The sequence below is a fragment of the Onychomys torridus genome, chromosome 7 (assembly GCF_903995425.1).
Source record: "Onychomys torridus chromosome 7, mOncTor1.1, whole genome shotgun sequence".
Classification (NCBI taxonomy): Eukaryota; Metazoa; Chordata; class Mammalia; order Rodentia; family Cricetidae; genus Onychomys; species Onychomys torridus.
In genome coordinates this window covers 47,341,771-47,354,969 of record NC_050449.1, presented here as the reverse complement: position 1 = coordinate 47,354,969, position 13,199 = coordinate 47,341,771, and positions in this window count along the sequence as shown.

Here is a 13,199-nt window from a genome sequence, read left to right as displayed (position 1 = left end):
TTTGAGACAGGGTTTCTCTGCATAGCCTTGGCTGTCCTGGAACTCACTCTGTAGACCAGGCTGGCCTTGAACTCCCAGAGATCTGCCTGTTTCTGCCTCCCAAATGCTGGGATTAAAAGTGTGCACCACCACAGCCCGACGGGAAACCCTGTCTTGAAAAAATAAAATAAAATAAATAAAGTACTTTTCAGCGATGGGTATGTTCATTAGCTTGGTATCATTATTCCACCCTGGATCCTGAATCACTTTGCACCCTATAAACATATGCAGTTATACATTGTCAGTTTACAATAAAACTTGCAAAAATTAAGGAGAGAAAAGTTCAAAGTCAGGCATGGTGGCATACACCTGTAGTCCCAGCACTAGTCGGGCGAGGAAGGAGAAGCTGGAATTGAAGGCTAACCTCTGCTGTATAGTGATTTTGAAGCCAGCCTGGAGCACATACAATCCTGTCTCAAGGTCTCGGAAGATAAAAGAGACGAAGCGATGGGAGAGGGCGAGGTGGGAGGAAAGGAGAAGGGGCTGGGCTGGATGGGGAAAGAGCTCCAGAATGCCCCTTCAACAGCTAGCCTCAACAGTGTGTAACACGGACTTGGAAAGACAACCCTTATATGTGTGTGTCCTCTCACAGACCTCAGCCTATCCACAGACCCAGCAAAGCAGTGTCCTTTCATTGGTGAGTCTTGGCACCCAGCAGAAGCAGTAATACTTACCGACACTCATCTGAAGTTCATACGAATTCAAGAGCAGATGGCCACTGAGAGAGGCCAGAGCTAAGAACAAGACCACAGCAACACTCGCTCCTGGGCTGTGTTGAGCTGTGTGTGAGCTGTGCCCTGCAGGTTCTGGAGCTACAGGGAACAATCTAGGGATAAGGTCCTGCATAAGAGGTGGAGGCAGGAGGCAAAAACTGATGTGTGACTCCTCTTTGTAGTAACCTGGGGTGGTGAGGTTACACCATTTATCATCGTTTGGCTTAGAACCAATTAGATTTCCTTTCCCTAGAACAAGTATACTGTTGCTCTGTAATAAGATTATGCAAACAAATGGCTTTCTCTTAGCACACTGAACAGCTACATGGGGTAAAAAGCAGCCAAAACGTATTTACTACTAAGCTAATGCCATCTGCCCTCCAAATTTTCCTGGACTTCAGATTGGCTTTGTTATTTTTCTGACGGAAAATAAGAATTCAGCAGGGCTTTGATGTGCTCTTACGGAACAGCTCTGGGAAGTTCTAGCCAGACACACCTACTGGAAACATCCTGTTCTTTATTGGGTTTGATCCACAAAATTTCACGGACTCCCTTCGGAGAATCTGTCAGTCATGATAACATGGTTGCCGGTTGGGAAGGAATAATGGGTATCAGACACAATGGCTCACTGTTCCTGTGAAAGAGTTCATTTGGCTTTAGCTGGGAAGGCAGAGAGAACACCCGTGGTGAGTCATGAAAATCTCTGCTCCCTGAAGGTGAAGAGAAACCCCAGTGCCCAGTTCCAAAGCTGCAGAGGAAGGTTCACAGGACATGGGCTACCGGCCACATGTCCTTCTGACTGACGGACAGACCATCTCAGAGAGCAGCAGGGCACAGGCTCAACAGGCCAGAGAGTAACCTAACTTCCTACACTTTTATAGTACAGGCAAACATGGAGTTGCTACCAGTAAGAATTTGGGGACTTTATCCCAGGGAGTGGGGTACTCAGACATACTCTCGCTTGCATTTCACTGATTCTTGCCTTCTTTTTTCATTGTCAAGCAGAACCTACCACACACACACACACACACACACACACACACACACACACACACATACGTGCGTGAGTGTACACACCACTAATCCCATCTGTGCTTTCATGGGAGATCACTGTTTGTGCTAACAAACATCGAATCAGCTATTATCTTCCTCTTTTCCTAGTCTGTTTCTCATTTGCTAGATGTTACAGCATTCTCTAGGCAGGTGAAATCAGTGTTCTACCCCTCCCACTAAAGAGCAATGTGCACACCAGGCCACCCCAATATACCCTCTGTGGACAGATGTCTGTCAACACCTCCTTCATCTGCTTTGGGTATAACCTATGCCTACCCAGTGCCCTTTGTCAAGCATCACCTTTGCTGGGTCCCACAGCTTCTGGAGGGTGGGAATGTGAAGACACACCTCTCTCCATCGCTGCAGCCTTGGGAGCAGCCAGCGTTAGTCAGTTTCTATAGAAAACCTTCAATGGGTATGTGAAGGGATTTATTATGGGAGTTGGTTCCGAAGACTCTAGAGACCAAGATATCTCACAACATGCCGGACAACAAGGAAAGCTGGAGATGTGATTCCGTCTGATCTGAAGGCCTAAGAACCAAAGAAGCCGATAGCTTATGTCCCGGAGTCAAAGGGCCTGAGGATTAGAAAGTTAGGAAAGGATGGGTATCCCTCCCCCACCCTCCTGTTCGACCCCTGCCCCCAGTGGACTGGCAAAGACCATGTAGGGCAATCTTCTTATTCAGTTCACCAAGAGTAATCTCTACCAGAAGCACCATAGACTCACCCATCAGCTCTCTAGCCTGACAGGTAGCCATCCTGAGTACTAGGGAACACTAGCTTGCCTCCACTCCAGGGTCTGCACAGATGTGCATTGGTAAGCACGTGTGGCAGGGAATGCACAGAGGTAATGGACACCTCTCTCCTTCTCTCAGGATGAGCTCTCTTTCAGGAAGTGCCTTTACTCCCCAAACTAATCGGCTTCCCTGGGACCTATTCTGCTAGTACCTGAGACTGCACACCAGACCCAAGCTGAGACCCCCATCTCTTCAGCATCTTTGCACAAACCATGAAGCACATCAAGTGTTGGGCCAGTGAACTTTCAGCTGGAGAAACAGGCTCTCTGTTTTCCAGATGAGAAGCATCCTGTTTCTTATTTCCTTGGTTTCTCATAGCTCCCAGATCAGGTTCCAAGTCTTCTAAGGCAAGTTCCTACAATAACCTACTTCTAGCCTCCTTGTGCTCCACTCATTCTAGCTACTTGGGGTTTCTCAGACTTTGCTTTCATGTTTGATACCACCCTCATCAGTGAGAACATCCTCGTACATGCTCAACAACACCCATGCCGGTATGATGACTAGCAAGTAGATTTGACTTCAGGTGTCCCTTTCCTGATCACTGGGGTCAAGATGGACAGTTCTCCATGGTCTATGCAGCTCTGAAAATCACTGAGGTAATCACAGAGTTGGTACCAGTCTTCCTGACATCACCCCTTCTTATATAGGGACTGTGTCTCTCACCCCTGCAAATTAGTCATGTAATACTATTCAGTGTGTAATCAATAGCCTCTGAGTTTGCTGTATAAATACATATATGAGGGGCCTGGAGAGATGACTCAGTAGTTAAGAGCAGTGGCTGCTCTTCCAGAGGATCTGGGTTCAGTTCCTAGCACCCACATGGCAGCTGACACCTCTCTGCAACTCCAGTTCCAGGGGAATCTGACACTCTCACACTGACATATATGCAAGCAAAAAACCAATGAACATAAAATAAAAAATAAACAATAAAGTAAAAATTATAAATCACTTTTTTAAAATACATATATGGAAAAAAATGTACTAACTAACAACTGTCCAACTCTGGGGAGTTTAGTTTTTTTATAAAATATTACAAGCTGCCTACGATAATTCATACCTAAAATCCCAGGACTCAGAAAGGGAAAGCAGGAGAATCAGGATTTCAAAACTAGCCTCAGCTACATAGTGTGTTGAAGGGCAGCTTGGAGTACATGAGATCTATGGGGGGTGGGGTTAGGGGAAAGTAAGGGATAGGAGTTAAAAGAAAAGAGAAAATGCCCCCAATCTTTCATCACTTTAAGTTCAGAACGGATGGTGATGTTTACAAGAGCTATATAGTAACCTGGGCAACTCGGGAGCTCTTGAGCTAAGAATAGCACGTCCCGGCATCCCACTGCTCCAGCTCCGACAGCTGTTTGTCAGCTTGACACACATACAGACAGCTTTCCCTGCTACTGAAGTTGAGCAGCGAGAAGTGTAGATTTTCTTTGTTTGAAAACTAACAATGGTAGGGTACACACTTTTAATCCCAGCACCTGAGTTCGAGGCCAGCCTGATCTACAAAGTGAGTTCCAGGATAGTTCCAGAGCTACACAGAGAAATCCTATCTCAAAAAAGAAAAAAAAAAAGGAAGAGAGAAAGAAAGAAAGAGAGAGAGAGAGAAAGAGAGAAAGAGAGAGAGAAAGAGAGAAAGAAAGAAAGAAAGAAAGAAAGAAAGAAAGAAAGAAAGAAAGAAAGAAACCTAAGAAGTTATAAATAGTTTTTAAAAAACACAATTAAGGGGCTGGAGAGATGGCTCAGCAGTTAAGAGCACTGGCTCTTCTTCCAGAGGTCCTGAGTTCAATCCCCAGCTACCACATGATGGTTCACAACCATCTGTAATGAGATCTGATGACCTCTTCTGGCCTGCAGGCAAACACGCAGCCAGAATATGGTATAATTAATTAATTAAAATAATTAAAACATTCCTAGCACACACAATTAACAATTTAACGTTTCATTGTATTGCTTTGTCTTTTCTTAAATAAAAGCTAAAATATTCTAGATAAAGCTGGAGTCCCCGGAGCACCATGCAGGTTTATGTTCCTTCCTTTCTCTCCCTGTGTGAGCTTGGTGCCTAATCCAAGTTCCAATCATTAACCCTTCAAATCTGCCATCCAGGCTAGGGCAGCCTACTAAGTAGGTTTCTCTCTTTCTGCTCCAAAAGAGTTTTAAAAAATAAATATTATCTGTATTTTATAGTGTTTTTGTTTTGTTTTGTACCCTTGGACCATTAAGCTAGAAGGACCTTTTGGCAGTATGCCAGAAGAGGTTTATTTTATTGTGTTATTTAATATGTATGAGTGTTTTACCTGCATGTATGTATGTATATACACCACGTGTGTCCCTGGCGCCTGTGGAGTTCAGAAGACGGTGTTGGATGCCCTGGGAGTGGATTAACAGATGGTTGTCAGTCACCATGTGGGTGCTCTTAACCACTGAGTCATCTCCACAGCCCCAGAAGAATTTTTAAAGATTGATTTATTTAGTGCCCTCTCTCTCTCTCTCTCTCTCTCTCTCTGTGTGTGTGTGTGTGTGTGTGTGTGTGTGTGTGTGTGTGTGTGTACATATCCATGCCCACAGAGGTTAGGAGAGGGCATTAGATCCCCTGGAACTGGAGTTACAAGTGATTGTGAGCTGCCGTGTGGGTGCTGGGAACAGAACCCAGGTCCTCTACAAAAACAGCAACTGCTCTTAATCACTGAGCAATCTCCCAGCCCTCCGATTCAATGGTTTCAAGAAGATTTACATTATATTAAATTTTGTAGCACCTCCAAATATTTAACAAACAGTAGAAAATCTGATGTGTTCCATAGTTAGGCTGGGATGGGCTTGAATGAGGAGTCACAGACCTTGGCAATAACCAAGACATGAAACATCTTCTATCTGCTAAAATGTCATCAACAGTAGGATATCATGAAACTCTATCTGAACTTCTCAAAGAACTAGGCGAGGCTTGATACAACTTGATTATGGTGGAATCCAAAATGGATTATTCAGTGGGAACACAGATGAATATCCTACTGATCTTAACATTGCAGGGCAGCTGACAACTGATTTTCTAAGCTATAGAGTTTCTAAGACTTCTCAGGAGGTCCTGGTGGCTTTAGAAGATTCTAGCAACTGTTGTCCTCGCTTAGACTTTAGTAGGTATTTCAAACATGATATATTCTAATTCCACCTATAGATAAACATATCTCTATCCATTAAAGTTATTCCATAAATCACTTCCCTTCATCAAATTCTTTTTTCTACCAAAGAGGATTTTATTCATGGGAGTGCAACTATATGAACCCAGGATCAGGAATATTAAAGGTGGGCAAATGTGTCCACATTCGTTCATTCACTTCAAGCCTGGCAGTGTCCCTGCATGGACCTCTGAGTCTGCTGCCCCACATGCATCTCGGCTCTGTATGTCCACCTACTGTGTGTAATGTATTTTCATATTTTATAATATGCATCACCACATAGACTATGTATTTACTCACAGAATTGTACACCAAAATCATATTCATGTGGTCAAGTCAAGGGATTTCAAAATTTGTATTTGCACACTCACCCTCTGAGTTAACCCTTACACATGACCCTATTACAGTAAGCTGTTGGGTGAAGTTTCAGCACCTAAGCTTAGACAGATTGCAGCTGCAGTAAAGACCTGAGCGCACAGGTAAGTTCATCTGAAGTCTGTCGGAGAGTCTTGGGAATCACAGAACCCTAGAGAGATGCCAGAGTGGCGGGTAATGGGAACAGGTCCCAACTTTCTACAGACAGATAAATGCCAAAAAATAAATCTGAAGCTAGGTGTGGTGGCACACACCGTGAATCCCAGCACTCAGGAGGCAGAAGCAGATAGATGATCTCTGTGAGTCCAAGGCCAGCCTAGTCTACAGAATGAGTTCCAGGATGCCCAGAGAACAATGTGGAGACAAAAACAAATCTAACACTAACAACAAAAAACTAACTTCAGGATATTGAAATAAATGTGGAAGTCCTCAGGGAAAATGAACTAGGCAGCATGATTGTGCTAACAATAACTCATGACAAGGTTAATTAAGTTTTTTGTCAAGGGCCAGTGAGTGGGCTCAGCAGGTGAAGGCACTTGCTGCCAAGCCTGACCACCTAAGTTCGATCCCCAGGATCTGCACAGTAGAAAGCGAGAACCCAGTCCTGTAAGTTGTTCTCTGACCTCTACACATGCCCTGTGGTACCTGCACACACTAAATAAATAAATATAAATAAGTGTAATACTTTTTTAAAATAATCACTCTGAGGCTCTGTTTTGTTTCCTTCTGTGGTGCTAGGGAGTGAAACGACAGTCTTGTGTGTCCTGGGTAAGCACCCACACACCACACACACACACACACACACACACACACACACACACACACACACACAAATGCCCCCCACACCACACATACACACACACACACCACACAGACCCCTCACACCACACACACACACACACACACACACACACACACACACACAGATGCCCCCCACACCACACATACACACACACACACCACACAGACCCCTCACAACACACACACACACACACACACACACACACACACACAGATGCCCCCCACACCACACATACACACACACACACAGATGCCCCCACACCACACATACACACACACACACAGATGCCCCCCACCACACATACACACACACACACACCACACATACACACACACAGACCCCTCACACACACACACAGATGCCCCCCACACCACACATACACACACACCACACATACACACACACACACCACACACACACACACACACCACAAACACACACACAGACCCCTCACACACACAGATGTCCCACCACCACACATACACACACACCACACACACACACACCACACACACACACACACCACACACACACACACACACACACCACACACACACACACACACACACAGATGCCCCCCACCACACATACACACACCACACACACACACACACACACACACAGATGCTCCCACACACCACACATATACACACACACACAGAGACACACCACACACACACACACACACACACACACACACACACACAATACACACTTTAGCTTTTAGCATCTTTGGTGCCCACATTCTGGATTGCATGGTCTATTTCCCCACGATTTCATTCAACTTGTCTCTTTCTCTCCGGAATTTCCCATAAAATGTTAGCTAGTCCTGTTTAGTGCATTTTAATGTTTCATTAGCATATCTTAATTACACAGGATAATGGGTTTCAGTATGACATGTAGCATGAAGGGCAAAGGGATCAGAACTGTGGCCTTGCTGTCCAGCCATTTAACTTGGTTTTTTTGCTTCCTCTATGAAGCAGAGGTTGGACAAGTCAATCTCTCAAGTCACCTACAGAGCTACAGATGCATGAAAATTTAAGATAGGAAGAATTCTATAAAGTTGAAAATAAAGAGAATAGATTTCTTTTCCTTTTAGCCTAAATTATATAGTCTTATCACTCAATTTAATTTTTACACATATATTATCATGGATAAGTGAACCATCCTTCCTCCCTGCTCATCCTGTCCACATGAACAGGATATTTTTATTTAAGATTTATGTATTTTTACGTTTTTAATTATGTGTGTTTGTATGAGTGCACACGTGTATACAGTTACCTTTCACATGCAGGGGAAGCAGAAATATCTGATCCCACTGACGCTGGAGGTAGAAGCAATTGTGAGCCATGCAGCAGGAATGCTGGAGCCCAGCTCTGGTCCTCTGTAAGAGCAGTATGTGCTTTTAACTGCTGAGCCATCTCTCCAGTTCATTCAGAGTTTTCCTGTGATGCACCTTTGTTTTTTCATTTTCTCTGAATATAAGTTATGCTATCAGGGAATGAAAAGGCTGGCAAGATGGCCCTGTGGTTATGTTGAAAACCTAAGTTCAGCCAGACAGTGAGTGGTGGCACTGGCTTTTAATCCCAGCACTTGAGAAGCAGAGGCAGGCAGATCTCTGAGTTTGAGGCCAGCCTGGTCTACAGAGTGAGTTCTGGAACAGCCAGGGCTATGCAGAGAAACCCTGCCTTTGGGGGGGGGGGGGGGAGCGAACCTGAGTTCAATCCCTGGAAGCCACGTGGGGAAAGAATAGACTCCAAAATTATCCACTGACTGCCAAGTGCATACCGTGGCACACCTGCCCACTCCCCCCACACACACACACACTAAATGATAAGTAAATAAAAAACTACGTAAGTGATTAAAAAATTCATAAATGTATATGAGTCAAGGAGACAAGAAACAAAACATTAATATTAAGTAACATTACTATTTTCTGCTTATTTTTTCCTTCATAACAGTCTCTCCTCTCCCAACACTGACACTTATTACTTTTGTAATTAAGAAGCTCATGCTATGCACAGGGCCTTCACGGGTTGGTGCTAGGTCCTCTGTGTTGCGGAATATTATTTTAACTAGGCAAAGATGTGCTACATGTGTTCATGCTGCAGAATTTTACTGTAACGGTGTGTTACTTCTGTTTATGCATTTGTTTAGCGATGTAAGGATGTGTGTTGAGTTATGTGAAGATGTGTTGCATTTGTTTCACCTTGCCTGCCTAAGGCACGTGACTGAGCTAATAAAAAGCTGAACGACCAATAGCTAGGCAGGAGAGGGATATGGGGGGCTGCCAGGCAGAGAGAATAAATAGGAGGAGAAATCTAGGCTTTCAAAAGAACAAGGAGGAACAAGAGAAGGAAGAGACTGAGGGAGACGCCCAGGGCAAGAAGCCAGACCAACACCAGACAGACAGACAGACATACAGAAGGATTGTTGTTTGGTGGGGTTGTTGTGGTGATATTGTATTCCCCAATATATCATGCACCCTAATAAACTTATCTGGGGTCAAAACAGTATAGCCACTAGACAGACATAGAGGCCAGAAAATGGTGGCACTCACACCTTTAATCCTAGCCTTCTGGAGGCAGAGATCCATCTGGATCTCTGTGAGTTCAAAGCCACACTAGAAACAGCCAGGCATGGTGACTCACGCCTTTAATCCCAGGAAGTGATGGCAGAAAACAGAAAGGTATTTAAGGAGTGAAAACCTTAACTAGATCTAGAGCTGGTTACGCTTTTAGGCTTTCGAGCAGCAGTTCAGCTGAGATCCATTCGGATGAGGACTCAGAGGCTTCCAGTCTGAGGAAACAGGATCAGCTGAGGAACTGGCGAGGTGAGGAAGCTGTGGCTTGTTCTGCTTCTCTGATCTTCCAGCATTCACCCCCATACCTGGCACCAGGTTTGATTTTATTAAGAACTTTTAAGACTCGTGCTATAGGTTGTTGAGTTTTTGTTTATTTTTTAAGAAGGACCTTAAAAAGCAGGAAGGATCTAGAAGGACTTGGGGGGGCGGGAATGTTCTTGCTATATACAAAATGTTAAGTGTGATGAGTCATACCGGAAGCACACTTGTCTCACCCTCACTCATAGAAGACATGAATCTATTTGGTTAAAAAGTTTGCGTGGAAATAGCTTCCACTGTAAGTGCAATCTGCTGCACCCAAATTGCCTATGGAAATGTACCTGCTAGTTCAAAAAAAAAAAAATGACACCAAGGACCGTGGTTGGGTCTTTAATAACCACGTCAAATATTCATGAAAGGAAGCCGCCTTTGTCAGGAAGGAACACTCTTTTCTGTAATGGGTTGAGGCACAAGTGTCTTTGAAATTTTTTTCTCTACCATTTTCAATGATTAGTAGAATTAGGAATGTTTCAGCCTTTGAAGAGGGTTGCTAGATCTCCATCCAGTCTGCTACTCTTTGTAACTCAGTTTCTTTTTAAGATTCTGACACTTTATTACTTATGAAATTAGTAGGATGCATATACGTATGTACTCCCATTGAGTGACCCATATTGATGGGGGAAGTACAATAAATGAGTAACACATTATAAAGTTCATGGTAAGTATATAAAAGGAAAGGAGTGGACTGTTTATGAAAGGGGGAATTAACTTGGATTTGTCTGTTGGGAAAAACATCTTTAATAACAGAAAATACTGCATATGCCAAACCCAGACCAGTGAATCAGTAACATGTGCATGCCTCTTACCCGCTCATAGCAAGTTACAGGATAGCCTTGACTACATGAGGCTCTGTCTCAAAAACAAAGAATGTGCTTAGTAGAGGACAGATCAGAGTGACTGGCATGCTATTGTTGTTTATTATAAATATATTAATGTCTCTAAAATATTGTATCTACAACATAGAGATTAAAAGCAGTTCTTTTTTAAGAGTCTTATGAAGAGAGATGATTGGAAAAGGCGTGGGGCTTTACAGAGTCAGAGACAGGTAGAAGCCTGATGCAAGGGGAACTCCCACGAGTCTACAAAGATGGCCCCAGCTAAGGCTCCTGGCAGCCGTGGATGCACAGCCTGAACTGGCTATCCCCTGTGATCGGACTGGTGACTACCCCGGCTGTCATCAGAGAGCTTTCATCCAGTGACTGATGGAGGCAGATTCAGAGACCCACTGCTAAATGCTGGGTAGAGTTCAAGGAGTCCTGCTGCAGAGAAGGAGGGGGGATTGTAGAAAACAGGGGTGTCCGAACATGACAGGAAAACTCACAGAAGCCACGGGCCTGGCTCATGGGAACTCACAGTCTGAACTAACCAACTAACAGCTTGGTCTATATGTGGGACTCCTGGCAATGGCAGCAGGGGCTGTCTGTCCCCAGTGCTTTGACTGGCTCCTGGGAACCTATTTCTCATGCTAGATTCCCTTGCTCAGCCTGAATCTGGGAATGGGGTGGGGTGGGGTTCGAGGAGTGCTTGGTCTTACAGCAGCTTGATATGCCCTGCTCTGTTGATACCATGGGAGGCCTGCCCCTTTCTGAGTGATTACGGAAGGGTGGATTGAGGGGTGACTGGAGAGGAGGAAGGGGAGGGAGTGGGAGGTGAGCAGGGAGGGAAGGCTGCAGTTGGGATGTAAAAATAAAGAAAGAAAGAGAGAGCGAGAGAGCGAGAAAGAAAGAAAGGAAGGAAGGAAGGAAGGAAGGAAGGAAGGAAGGAAGGAAGGAAGAAATAAAGAAAGAAATGAGTCTCATGTAGCTCAGGCTCGCTTCAAACTCCAAATGTAGCTGAGGGTGACCTCAAGTTCCTAACGCTCCTGTGCCTCCCAAATGCAGGGATTAAAAGCGTGCTCCACCATGCCCAGAAAAAACAAATAAGCAAATAAATATTTTTAAGTAAAAGAATATGAGCCATCCCCTCCCTTCCTATCGTCCCCTTCTATCTTCCCCTGCCCTCCCTCCCTCCCTCCCTCCCTCCCTCCCCACCCCTCCCTCCCCCCCCATCCGACTCTTGCTCAGATTTTAAACCACATCCAGCCAGCTAGAGAAGTGGGCTTAAATGTCATCAGTGTCTCCAAGTTGGAAAAATAAGCAGAACCCAATCACACACACACACACACACACACACACACACACACACACACACAATCCGTTCTTCCCTAGACCGCCTACAAACCAGTCAAAAATTCACTTCAAGAGTCTTCATGTCACCACAAAATGACCCTTTGAAGAATTTCTCTCCCACCTGCCTGTAACCTTGTGTTTCTGTATCCCATAGGCACTCTGAGAAATGGTGTGTGTTGCTTTATGAGGCTTCCTTCAGCTTGTATTCCATTTTTATTTTCTCTAACCTTGCTATTTCCCTTAGTAGGTGCCAGCATTACAGTCTGGACCCACCCAGCCAAAGACAGCCCTCACTCAACCCAAGGCCTGCAACAGATGATGAGGTCCAGACCGCACCCTAGGCAGGTGGATTACATTTCCTCAGAGGTCCCAGTAACAGCTGTGTTCCTTAGATCAAAACACTGAGAAACACAAGCCCTCACGTCTTTCTCAGGGCAGAAGCATCCAGGACCCTGGATCAAGTGCAGGCATGTAGGTCAGCTACCCAACAGGACTTCCTATGCAGCAAATGCATGCGGTCTCAGAACCGCTGAGGTATGAGCTGGCAGAGGCCAGAGTGCGAGAAGGAGGCCTTCACAGGAGGGTCCGTCTCGTGGAGGAGAGTACACAGAGTATACTCAGTGCCTACAGCCATACAGGCGCATAGTAGGACCCAATAAATGTGTATTGAGCCAATGATTGAACAAATATTCACCTTCTCTGCCATGCACTCATCCTTCAGTGTTAGTCACTCTCCCCCCTCTTCCTCCCTCCCCCTTTCTCATAGGTGTATGTGTGTGTGTGTGTGTGTGTGTGTGTGTGTGTGTGTCACTTGTGTGCAGGTGCCTGTAGGAGCCAGGAGAGGTCACTGAGCGCCTATAGAGCTGCAATTACAATCGGTTGTGAGTCAAAAGGTATGTGCTCTGAGACCCAATTCAGGTCCTCTGCAGGAGTAGGAAACACTAGGCCCTGAGCCATCTCTCCTGCCTCCCACTGACTGATCTTGCAGACCTTTCCTTGACCCATTCAAACTCTATTCTCCAGACAGCAGCACTTTGATGGATTTCTTATAGCACAGCATTTTAATCACTTGGTTGCACTCCTTATTATAAGACTTGATTCTCCAAGAGAGCATAGGCTGATTCTTGCTTATCTCTCTACCCAGTCATGTTGATAGTATGGTTCCTGGTTTGTTCTTTTCATC